Source organism: Odocoileus virginianus, chromosome 28, assembly GCF_023699985.2.
Source record: "Odocoileus virginianus isolate 20LAN1187 ecotype Illinois chromosome 28, Ovbor_1.2, whole genome shotgun sequence".
NCBI classification, from domain to species: Eukaryota; Metazoa; Chordata; class Mammalia; order Artiodactyla; family Cervidae; genus Odocoileus; species Odocoileus virginianus.
The window spans coordinates 6,477,736-6,490,530 of NC_069701.1; positions in this window are offsets into that span (position 1 = coordinate 6,477,736).

Genomic DNA, 12,795 nt, shown 5'->3' on the forward strand with positions numbered 1-12,795 from the left:
AAAGAGCAGAGATTTGTCAGAGTACTTGCAAGGTGAATCAGCGATTAAGTCTCTTTAAGGTATTAACTCTCAAATGTATGCCCTTTGCTAAATCCATTTAAATGAGTGCATTGTTCAAACAGGAAGTTGCAGATGAATTAGCTGTTTTAAATATATTTTAAGAAAGAAAATAAATATGTGCATATATAATCATTCATCACTAAGTCAGTTAGCTTGCCAAATTTAAAGCATGTTGTTTGGTAATCAGAAAAGCTGATGAACAACTTGAAAAACAATTCACAGAATAAATCAATAAATAAACAGTTACTGAAGAATGGATACCGAAAAGGGTGGAGTAGGAAGTAGAGCGTGGCAGCCATGGCTGATGTGCAAGGTCTTTGCCCAGCAGTTGCCCTCGGAGCAAGAACAGCCTGGTGATCTTCCCTTGACTTCTTCCTCCACTGGCAGGACACCAGACACAGAATAAAGTGGACTTCAACAGCCTTCATTTTCCACAACTGTCTTCATCTCTTCCTGCCCTGTTTTACTTTCTAGACTCCTAATTTGCCTCTCAATCTCCTATGATGATGATAATGATGACAGTGATTTAATTGTGTATGAATAGCAGCCCAGAAATTCACCTCTGTGAGAAATGTACCTTTATTTTACTTTCCTACACCTAAACTGAATGTATATTTCCGAGTTCCCTTCTTCCAAGGTGTCTTGAAGTCCCAGGAACTCTTTTCCTGGGGCTGTGTCTGCATTGTTGCTCAGTGACAAGGCAGTGGGGTGCAGGCGGCATGGCCTCTGGGATTTATCATTCTTGCAGTCAAGCTTCGAGTCCTCTCCAGATCACAAGACCATTGGAAACTCCTGAACCATCAGGAATTAAAAACACTCACTGGGGCTATCTCTCACCTTTAGCATTTCTCAGACACTGTGGGGCACATAGGAGACATTCTATGACAGCTGCCCACCTTGGACACCTGGGAGCTCTGAGTTCTGTTAGACCCTCAACGAGGCACAGCCTGTCCTGTGCTCAGGGGCCGGCAACAGCCTGTCCCGTCCTTCTCAAACTTGGAATCTCTGACTTCTCCTTATGGCATGTCTCTGAAGTTTTCTGCTCCTAGCTGGAGATAGTTCTCTCGTTTTGAGAGCTCATGCAATTAAATTATAACCACTTGGATAATCCAAGCTTACCTCATTTTAAGATACATAACTTTAATTGTATCTGTAAAATCCCATTATGCATGCAAGAGAACATAGTCACAAACTGTAAAGATTAAAGCATAGACATCTTTGGAGGAAATGAACTATTCAGCCTACCACAAGCTCTCAGATATTATGTTCACATCAGCCTTTACCGTGGACTCCAAATTAGTTTTCCCTGATTTGGTTCTTGCTCTTTTCTAATCTCCTCTGCCAGAGTGCCAGAGTGGTCTCTAAAGTTTGTTATTCATGTCCTGTCATTCTCTAGCTTCCACTGTTCTGATGTGTAAGTCCTTCATTCTCCCCACAAGGACTTAGGAATCTGTTCCCTTTATCTTCTCTGTCCTCTTTTTGCCTCACTCTACCAGGCTGCAGTCACAAAGACCAACTTGGAGTCCCTCAGATATACCGGGATTTTCTCACATGAGTCACAACTATCCAAATTCCCTGCCTGGGAATTTTTTCATTCAAGTGTGGTTGATTTACAGTGCTATATTAGTTTCTGGTGTACAATATAGTGATTCAGTATTTTTTACAGATTATGCACATTTAAAGTTATTATAAAACATTGGCAATATTCCCTTTACAGTACATGCTTGTATCTCATTTATTTTATAGTGGTCGTATACACTTCTTGATAGCCATACCCTATCTTTGCCCTTCCTTTTACCCCTCTCCCCACTGGTTGTTCTCTGTACTATATGTGATTCTATTTCTACTTTATTAGATTCATTTGTTTTATTTTCTACATTCCATATATAAGTGAAAACACAGTATTTGTCTTTCTCTTTCTGACTTAACTTCACTAAGCATAAATACCCTCTAGGTCCATGCATGTTGTTGCAAATGGCAAAATTTCATTCTTTTATGGCTGAGTAATATTCTGCATGCCTATGTAGCCCATCTTATTTATCCATTCTTCTTTTGTTGGACACCTAGGCTGCTTCCATGCCCTGGCTATTGTAAATAATGCTCTTAGGAACACTGGAATGCATATATCTTTTGACATTAGTGTTTTTGTTTTCTTTGAGTATATACCCAGGAATGGACTTGCAGAATCACATGGTAGTTCTAGTTTTAATTGTTTAAAGAACCTGCATACTGTTTTCCATGGTGGTTGCACCAACTTACATTCCCACCAACAGTGAACTAGGGTTCTCTTTCCCTGCATCCTTACCAACATTTGTTACTTGTTGTCTTTTTGATGATCACCTTTCTGAGAGGTATGAGGTGAAATCTCATTGTGGTCTTGAACAAACATTTCTGTTTTCATCATGTTGAATTCAGTGTTTTTAAAATAATTTTTAGTAAATATTTTATTTTATAATATTTAGACTTACAGAAATGTTTCAAAGATAGCAGAGGGGGTTCCCATATAATCCTCACTCATTTTCTCTTAGTGTTAATCCTACGTTATCATGGTACATTTGATAAAAACTAAGAAACCAACATTGGTGAATTACTATTTCCTAAACTCCAGGGCAGTATTTGAATTTCACCAAATTTTCCACTAATGTTCTTTTTCTGTCCAAGGATCCAATCCAAGATTACAACATTGTTTATAGATGCTGCTGGGTTTTAATCTCATCTTTTCCATTTAGAAAGCTATTAATAACTGTAGCAGACAACCTAGTTCTCCATTTTGTAAGCTGTGGTTTATAGCAGTTTCTACATGTTGCTATTAACAAAATTTCTGTTTGAAAAGAGATGCATTCAAGATTGGTTTTTGTCTGAAGTTTTACAAATATTCTACGAGTGAACTGATTATTTTGGTGGTAGAAAGACTAAGAACATCAAGACATTTTTAGTATATGATGGTAATATGGATTTAGGGATTTTTATTTACTGATTTAGACTGGCTTCTCACTCACTCACATTCTTCCTAAATCAACACTACCATTGGAGCAGATTCATATGTTTTCAGGCTGGGGTTAGTGAAAGAAAAAAAGTAGCTAAATTTTTGTTAATAGGGTTATTTGTTATATTTCCTTAGGGATAAGTAACATTTTAAATAAAACTGATCAGTCATGTCATTCTCAATTAGATTCATATTTCCAAGAATATTTCTTAAAATTTTTCCACTAAATTTTTTCTAAAGAGAGAATCAAACTTGGACCCTTGAGATTTGAGAGATTGTCATAAGAGCCTGCCAAAAGCAAAAAAAAAAAAAAAAAGAAAACCTATTTGAAGTCTTTGGCTTTAAGTTAAAAATTCAAATAAATTTTGAATTCTACTCCATGGATATTTGCTTTTGTTTTAAGTAAAATTGATAAAATTTGTAAATTGGTAAAATTTATCCTTTAAATTATTTACTAACAAGTCAAAACTGAGTGCTGTTTATCCTGTGCCTTCATAAACCTCCTTTGACATGGATGGTCATGGACACCAAGGTCCCTGTTTGACAAGCAGAGCCAGGTGATGGAAGTCCATGCTAGTCAATCAGTCAGTTCAGTTGCTCAGCCATGTCTGGCTCTTTGCGACCCCATGGACTGCAGCACTCCAGGCCTCCCTGTCCATCACCAACTCCCGGAGTTTACTCAAACCCATGTCCATTGAGTCAGTGATGCCATCCAACCATCTCATCCTCTGTTGACCCCTTCTCCTCCTGCCCTCAATCTTTCCCAGCATCAGGGTCTTTTCCAGTGAGTCAGCTCTTCACATCAGGTGGCCAAAGTATTGGAGTTTCAGTTTTAGTATCGTTCCTTCCAGTGAATATTCAGGGCTGATTTCCTTTAGGATTGTCAGATTGGATCTCCTTGCAGTGCAAGGGACTCTCAAGAGTCTTCTCCAACACCACAGTTCAAAAGCATCAATTCTTTGGTGCTCAGCTTTCTTTATGGTCCAACTCTCACATCCATACATGACTACTGGAAAAACCATAGCCTTGACTAAACATACCTTTGTTAGCAAAGTAATATCTCTGCTTTTTAACATGCTATCTAGGTTGATCATAGCTTTTCTTCTCTAGGAGCAAGCATCTTTTAATTTCATGGCTGCAGTCACTATCTGCAGTGTTTTTGGGGACCATCCTTGTCAGTGTTCCCTATTGTGACATCAAATAACCTCTTTGGTCAAATCTTCCTACACATGTGCATGCTCAGTTGGTAAGTCATGTCTGACTCCTTGTGACCCTTTGGACTGTAGCCCTCCAGGCTCCTCTGTCCATGGGAATTTTTAGGCAAGAACACTGGAGTAGGTTGCCATTTCCTCTTCCACGGGATCTTCCCAACCCAGGAACTGAACCTGAGTCTCCTGCACTGTAGGCAAATTCTTTACCACTGAGCCACAGGGAAGCCCAAATCTTCCTACACATATGATGATTTCCATGCAAGAAAAAAACATCTGTCTCAAGTCCAGCCTTAAGTTGTCATGCTTCTGGACTGTTTAATAAATGGTTCCTTCTATTTTAGGTGTCCTCCCTTCTTGTCTTCATTAACCACTTCCGCTGTGTCATGACTTGGGTTGGGGAGACTGAGACTGGGCAGCTGGGTGTGTTTGAGACCAATAGGTAGAGCTCTTTTTACCATGTGGTCATGATTTTTTTAAATTCTAACACTGCCACATATTAGCCAAATGACCTTGAGCAAAACCTCACTAAGCCTTAACCTCCAACTATGTAAATTTTAGATACATTAACAGTAGCTTATTTTCAGATTTATTATGAAAATTAAATGGTATGATGCAAGTAAAGCATTTAGTCAGTTGTCTGACCTATAGTAAGAGCTCGATTATTTTATTATTTCCTGTATTTTAAGGTCTAGTTCAAGGTCACGTCTTTTATGGGGACTTCCTTTCATTTCCTTGGAGAGTTAGTGATTTTCTACTTTGGGTTTCCTTGCATTTTTTTTTTTTTTATTTTAAAAAATAGAAGTTAGAGTCATGGGAAAATCATCATATGTTTTTAAATGATAAGATTATAAAACAGCAGGTGCAGAGCATGTATGTGAGATAGCCATGTTAACAGTGAAGTATTTTCTTTTGGCACCTCTCTATTTCCCAAATTTTCTACAGTGAACATGCATTAATTTTATAACCGGAAATAAACAGTGTTATATTGTTCTAACCACACTACATTTATTTTATAGAAGTCATATATGCAAATAGTCTCCTTTCTTGCCACTCCTTATGTACCAAACACTGATCCCCAAAGGATATCATTTTCAAATCTTTTCACTCTTTCTCCCATTATATACCTTCATATTTCTTAATAATATACATATATCAACCCTCAGATTTACCATTTTAAGGATTTATTGGTTTACACAATTTATTGAATTGTGTAGAAAACCACAATCCAATTTCCCAATATTTCTCTCCACCTTACCAGGATAGATATATCACAGAATTTTTCATTAAATCATTATACAACATAGTTATTATAGCTATGTAAATATAACTCATGGCCAAACTAGTTTTGGTTTTTTTTGTATCTTTTGGTTCTCTGGAATTAGCAATTGTTTCATGATTTGTTTCTTTAAATATGATATACCTATTATTGCTTCTTTCCAAACTCCTATAGGCCATTACTTCTCAATAGTAAGTGCATCCAATAGTGTCTCTCCCTCCCTGACCTTCACTCCTAGCCTCACAAAGGGCTATTTTCTTTCTGGGCTTCTGTAATGGACTGAATGGTGTCCCACTAAAATCCATCTGAAGCCCTAACCCTCGGTGGCTCTGAATTTGATTATATTTGGAGATAGGTCCTTGGTTTCTTCTTTGTTCAGTAGCACGTTGTTTTAACCTCCACTTACTTGTGAATCTTCCAGCTTTTTGTAGTTAATTTCTGGCTTCATAGCATTGTGATTGGAAAAGATGCTTGATATGATTTTAGTCTTCTGATATTTATTAAGACTTGTTTTGTGACCCAGTATATAATCTATCCTGGAAAATGCTCTGGTTGCTTTTATTAAGTTTATTTTCTTAAATCTTAACTGGAATACAGTTGCTTTAAAATGTGTTAGTCTCTGCTGTAAAGTGAATCGTTATATTTACACATATCCATTCTTTAGACTTCCTTCCCATTTACGTCATCATGGATCACTGAGAAGGCTCCCTGTGCCAATCAGTAGGTTCTCGTTAGTTATCTGTTTTATACATAGTGGTGCATATATGTCAGTCTGCTGTTCCTTTTGTACAGAATGTTCTGTATGTATCTGGTATAACATGTTGTTTAAGGCTGGTTAATATCTCCTTATTTATTTTGTTGCATTAACTATCCACTGCTCTAAATAGGGTCTAAAAACCCCCTACTATTATTATGGCAGTTTCTCCCTTTAGGTCTTTTACTGTTTGCTCTGTATCTTTAGATGCTCCTATGTTTAGATATTTACATAAATATTTACAAACATTATATCCTTTTGTTGGATTGATACCTTTATCATTATGTAACACTCATCATTGTCTCTCATTGTTACAGTCTTTGTTTTAAAGTTTATTTTCTGATATAAGTATACCGACTCCAGCTTTCTTTTGGTTTCCTTTTGCACTGAATACTTTCTTCGTCTTTTCATTGTCAGTCTGTGTGTGTCTTTACGTCTAAAATCAGTCTCATGCAACACATAATGGATCTTGCTTTTTACCTATTCAGCCATTCAGTGTCTTTTGATTGGAGAATTTAGTCCATTTCAATTTAGAGTAATTATTGACAGGTTTATTGGTACTGGGGCTTCCCCAGTGGCTCAGCAGTCAAGAATCCCTCTGCAGTGCAGGAGTTGCAGGTTCAATCCCTGAGTTGAGAAGATTCCCTGGAGAAGGAACTGGCAATCCACTCCAGTATTCTTGTCTGGAGAATCCTATGGACAGAGGAACCTGGTGTGCTACAGTCCATGGGGTTGCAAAGTGTCAGACACAGCTTAAGTGACTTAAGTGACTTAAGTGACAAATACGCACACACAAATGCGTATTTGTATTGCCTTTATGGGCTGTTTCTCAATCCTTTCTGTTCCTTTCTTCTCTTACTCTCTGGTCTGATGACTTTCACTTCACTTCAGTTCATTTCAGTCGTTCAGTTGTGTCTGACTCTTTGCAACCCCATGAACCATAGCACGCCAGGCCTCAGTTGGTCCATCACCAGCTCCCAGAGTTTACCCAAACCCATGTCCATTGAGTCAGTGATGCCATCCAGCCATCTCATCCTCTGTTGTCCCCTTCTCTTCCTGCCTTCAATCTTTCCCAGCATCAGGGTATTTTCAAGTGCCAGCTCTTCGCATCAGGTAGCCAAAGTATTGGCGTTTCAGCTTCAGCATCAGTCCTTTGAATGAATATTCAGGACTGGACTGATTTCCCTTAGGAATGGACTGGTTGGATCTCCTTGCAGTCCAAGGGACTCTCGAGAGTCTTCTCCAACACCACAGTTCAAAAGCATCATGGCTTTCTTTAGTGGAATCCTTATATTCCTCTATCTTTATCTTTTGTGTATATACTATAGGATTTTGCCTTGTGATTATCGTGAGACTTATATGTAAAATGTACTAGAAAATGCTCAGCCAAAATTAATTCCATCGTTACTTCTGCCCTTCCTTTTTTCTGCTCTGGGAACCCTAAGTATGTTGGATTTTCTTCAATATCTGTGCCTCTTTGCTTCTCTTTTATATATGACATTTAATCTCTCCATATTAGTTTGAGACGATTTCTCAGATCCATCTTTTGCTTTACTAATTCCTTATTCTTTTCTCTAACATGGTGCTAAATCCACATATTCTTTTTGAACTGTTTTCAATTTGGTCTTTGATTCTAGTTCCTTTTTTCTGTATACATAATTTCAAGCTTGTATTTTATTTCTTTAAACAGTTATAATCTGCATCTGATAATTTAATTATCTGGCTTTATAAGACTATGTCAGCTGTCTGTTTAATACTGGTTCTTATTTATGGTAGCTTGTTTCCTTGTGGATTTAGTTTGCTGGTTTTTTAATCTTATTTTTTCATGTACTTATTTTCCTTAGACTTTCATACATGGGAATTATTTGAGTCCTGGTATAAATGTGAATACTACAGCAAGGATTTATTTGCCTTGTTTTTGCCAAGTGCTGCCAATACAGGACCACTCTAATTTAAATATGTGACCAGGTTTCAACACAATTAATCTTTCATTCACTGAAAGCGATTTTATTGGTTTTTTTTATTTGGTTCTAATCTGTCTCCATTCTGGAGAGGTTCTTATACCCTCAGAGTCCTAGCTTTAGTGGAGAAATCGGTTTTGGCTGGCTGTAACGCTTTGTTTCCCATCTCCTTCATTCCATGCATCCATGAGAACCTAAACTCAGGTTCGTGTAGTTCAGCAGCCGTCTTTAGAGTGAATCCATCTGCCAAGCTCTTGTTATCTGTTCTTTGAACTGCTGTTCTTTATCAGTGCCTGACCTAGAATACTTTACTTTCCTGGTAGCTTATTAGTGCTTCAAATTTATTTTTATTATATCATCTAGTATTTTTAGGATGTTTCAACATGAAGGAGTGATCCAGGAAACTCACCTCTCTGTCTTACTAAAAGAATAGCCTTGCAGCTTCTCATAGTACATGTATTAGTTAAAATAAATGTATTGAAGGTATTTGAGTTCCTTTCTTCTCTACCAGAATTGCAGCTTCTCAAAGACAAAGACTGTTCATTTCAGTGCCTGGCTTATAATAGGGACTCAATACATATTGAATAATTGAGTATCAGTAAATTCTACATAAAATCACATTTTCTTGTCCTTATTGATTACTTATAAATCTAATTTGTGGACTTATAATTAGGACCAGGAAAAGAAACTCCAGTTTGAAATTTGATTAACTGATGATAGAATATATGGCACTTTTTGAGTTTTTGTGTTCCTTTTTTTTTGTGGCATGACTTACAGGAGAAGTGGATTATTAATGTAATTGTTAAATTCAGTGTATTATCTCAATACAACCTATAAAAAATACAATCTAGTTGCCCTCCCAATATAAAAATAAAACAAACAAAAAAATCCTGTTGTATAACATTGACTTTTAATTGTCTCAATTTTGAGGGGCCTGTTGCTATGGCTATCTCCCCACACTATCTGCAGATATGACTCACATACTGGGCAACGCTACATCTGCAATGCTGCAGTGTACCGTATGGCAAATTTACTGCAGCCAAAGGAGGCAAGTAAAAACTCTATCCACAGATGGATTCAACACTTCCACGGTTGAGGCAGCTGTTCAGTAGGCTACATTGCCTGTTTCTGGACAATACCAAAGCTAAAAAAAGCATCTGTCCTGAAAGACCGAATACCCAGGTACTGAGCCGGCACTTGGAATATGTAGGAAAAAAGGGAATGTTGTGAGAGAACAGCTGTAATAGAAAACCTCAGACTTGAATCGGTAAACATTGCATCTCATCCCACTGACTGGTCTTCATCTGAATTCAGTTTATCACTAGTGTGTATAGAATGCTATTGGTTTATAGATCTGTAGTTCTAAGAAATCATCTCAATGTTTGTTTCTAATAATTTTTTAACATATGAAAATTGGATGGATGGCTGGGTGATCGAATTGGGAAGCTAATTCTTGAGGTATATAGAGGTACCATCAATGTGAACAGATGATGAATACCGTTTGCTGATCACCACACCTGCTAGGCTTTTATCAATCGTTTTACCTAAATAATTTTATTTTCATTTTCCAATCTTTCTACAAAAATAGATATCATTTCCTTTTGTCCTCTAAAAACACTGAAGATAAAAGATTAATTTGTCTGTCACAACAGTAAATGTGATGTCAAGCTTAAGTTTCACTGCAATTCTATCTGACCTTGAAGCTTAGTCTCTTCTTACTATACGACAAGCTCTCTTTGAGAGCTATACATACGTCAAAGGTCAATACTATGCTTTAGTGTCAGACTGCCTGGGTCCAAATGTCTGTTCCATCTTCTACTGTCTATGTGACTTCAGGCTATTTATTTAACTCTAATGGCTCAGTGGTAAAGAATCTGTCTGCCAATGCAGGAGACATGGATTCAATCTCTGGGTGGGGAAGATCCCCTGGAGAAGGAAATAGCTACCCTTTCCAGTTAGTTCTAAAAGGTCTTGTAGGTCTTCATAGAACCACTCAACTTCAGCTTCTTCAGCGTTACTGGTTGGGGCGTAGGCTAGGATTACCATGATAGTGAATTATTTGCCTTGGAAATGAACAGAGATCATTCTGTCATTTTTGAGATTGCATCCAAGTACTGCATTTTGGACTCTTTTGTTGACCATGATGGCTACTCCATTTCTTCTAAGGGATTCCTGCCCACAGTAGTAGATAAAATAGTCATCTGAGTTAAATTCACCCATTCCAGTCCATTTTAGTTCGCTGATTCCTAGAATGTTGACATTCACTTTTGCCATGTCCTGTTTGACAACTTCCAATTTGCCTTGTTTCATGGACCTAACATTCTAGGTTCCTATGCAATATTACTCTTCACAGCATCAGACCCTGCTTCTATGAACAGTCACATCCACATCTGCATATTGTTTTTGCTTTGGCTCCATCCCTTCATTCTTTCTGGAGTTATTTCTACACTGATCTCCAGGAGCATATTGGGCACCTACCGACCTGGGGAGCTCCTCTTTCAGTATCCTATCATTTTGCCTTTTCATACTGTTCATGGGGTTCTCAAGGCAAGAATACTGAAGTGGTTTGCCATTCCCTTCTCCAGTGGACCACATTCTGTCAGAGATGGGAATACCAGACCACCTGATCCACCTCTTGAGAAACCTGTATGCAGGTCAGGAAGCAACAGTTAGAACTGAACATGGACCAACAGACTGGTTCCAAATAGTAAAAGGAGTATGTCAAGGCTGTATATTGTCACCCTGCTTATTTAACTTTTATGCAGAGTACATCATGAGAAACACTGTGCTGGAAGAAGCACAAGATGGAATCAAGATTGCTGGGAGAAATATAAATAACTTCAGATATGCAGATGACACCACCCTTATGGCAGAAGATGAAAAGGAAGCCTCTTGATCAAAGTGAGAGAGGAGAGTGAAAAAGTTGGCTTAAAACTCAACATTCAAAAAACTAAGATCATGGCATCTGGTCCCATCACTTCATGGGAAATAGATGGGGAAACAGTGGAAACAGTGTCAGACTTTATTTTGGGGGAGCTCCAAAATCACTGCAGATGGTGATTGCAGCCATGAAATGAAAAGATGCTTACTCCTTGGAAGGAAAGTTATGACCAACCCAGACAGCATATGAAAAAGCAGAGACATCACTTTGCCAACAAAGATCTGTCTAGTCAAGGCTATGGTTTTTCCAGTAGATGTGAGAGTTGGACTGTGAAGAAAGCTGAGCACCAAAATATTGATGCTTTTGAACTGTGGTGTTGGAGAAGACTCCTGAGAGTCCCTTGGACTGCAAGGAGATCCAACCAGTCCATCCTAAAGGAGATCAGTCCTGGGTGCTCATTGGAAGGACTGATGCTGAAGCTGAAACTCCAGTACTTTGGCTACCTCATGCGAAGAGTTGAGTCATTGGAAAAGACCCTGATGCTGGGAGGGATTGGGGCAGGAGGAGAAGGGGATGACAGAGGATGAGATGGCTGGATGGCATCACCAACTCGATGGAGATGAGCTTAAGTGAACTTCTCGGGTTGGTGATGGACAGGGAGGCCCGGCATGCTGCGATTCATGATGTTGCAAAGAGTCGGACACGACTGAGCGACTGAACTGAGACTGAACCCTTTCCAGTATTCTTGCCTGGGAAATCCCATGGACAGAGGAGCCTGGCGGGCTACAGTCCATGGGTTGCAAAGAGTCAGACATGACTTAGTGACTAAACAACAACAGCAACTAATCTTCAGTTTTCTCTCTGTAAATGGAGATAATGAAATTGCTTACCTGTGAAAATTATTTTATTTTATTTTTATTTAATTTAAACTTTTTATTTTCTGTTGGGTTATAGCTGATTAACAATATTATGATAGTTTCAGGTGAAACAGTGAAGGGACTCAGCCATACATATACATGTATCCATTCTTCCTCAAACTCCCCTCCCAACCAGGCTGCCACATAACATTGAACAGAGTTCCATGTGCCATGTCCTTGTTGATTATCCATTTTAAATAAAAGAGAACCCTCTTACCCTATTGGTGGGAATGCAAACTAGTACAGCCGCTATGGAGAACAGTGTGGAGATTCCTTAAATACTGGAAATAGAACTTCCATATGACCCAGCAATCCCACTTCTGGGCATACACATCGAGGAAACCAGATCTGAAAGAGACACGTGCACCCCAATGTTCATCGCAGCACTGTTTATAATAGCCAGGACATGGAAGCAACCTAGATGCCCATCAGCAGAAGAATGGATAAGGAAGCTGTGGTACATATACACCATGGAATATTACTCAGCCATTAAAAAGAATTCATTTGAAGCAGTTCTAATGAGATGGGTGAAGCTGGAGCCCATTATACAGAGTGAAGTAAGCCAGAAAGATAAAGACCAATACAGCATACTAACGCATATATATGGAATTTAGAAAGATGGTAAAGATATATGCAAAACAGAAAAAGAGACACAGATGTACAGAACAGACTTTTGGACTCTGTGGGAGAAGGCGAGGGTGGGATGTTTTGAGAGAACAGCACTGAAACAAGTATACTATCAAGGGTGA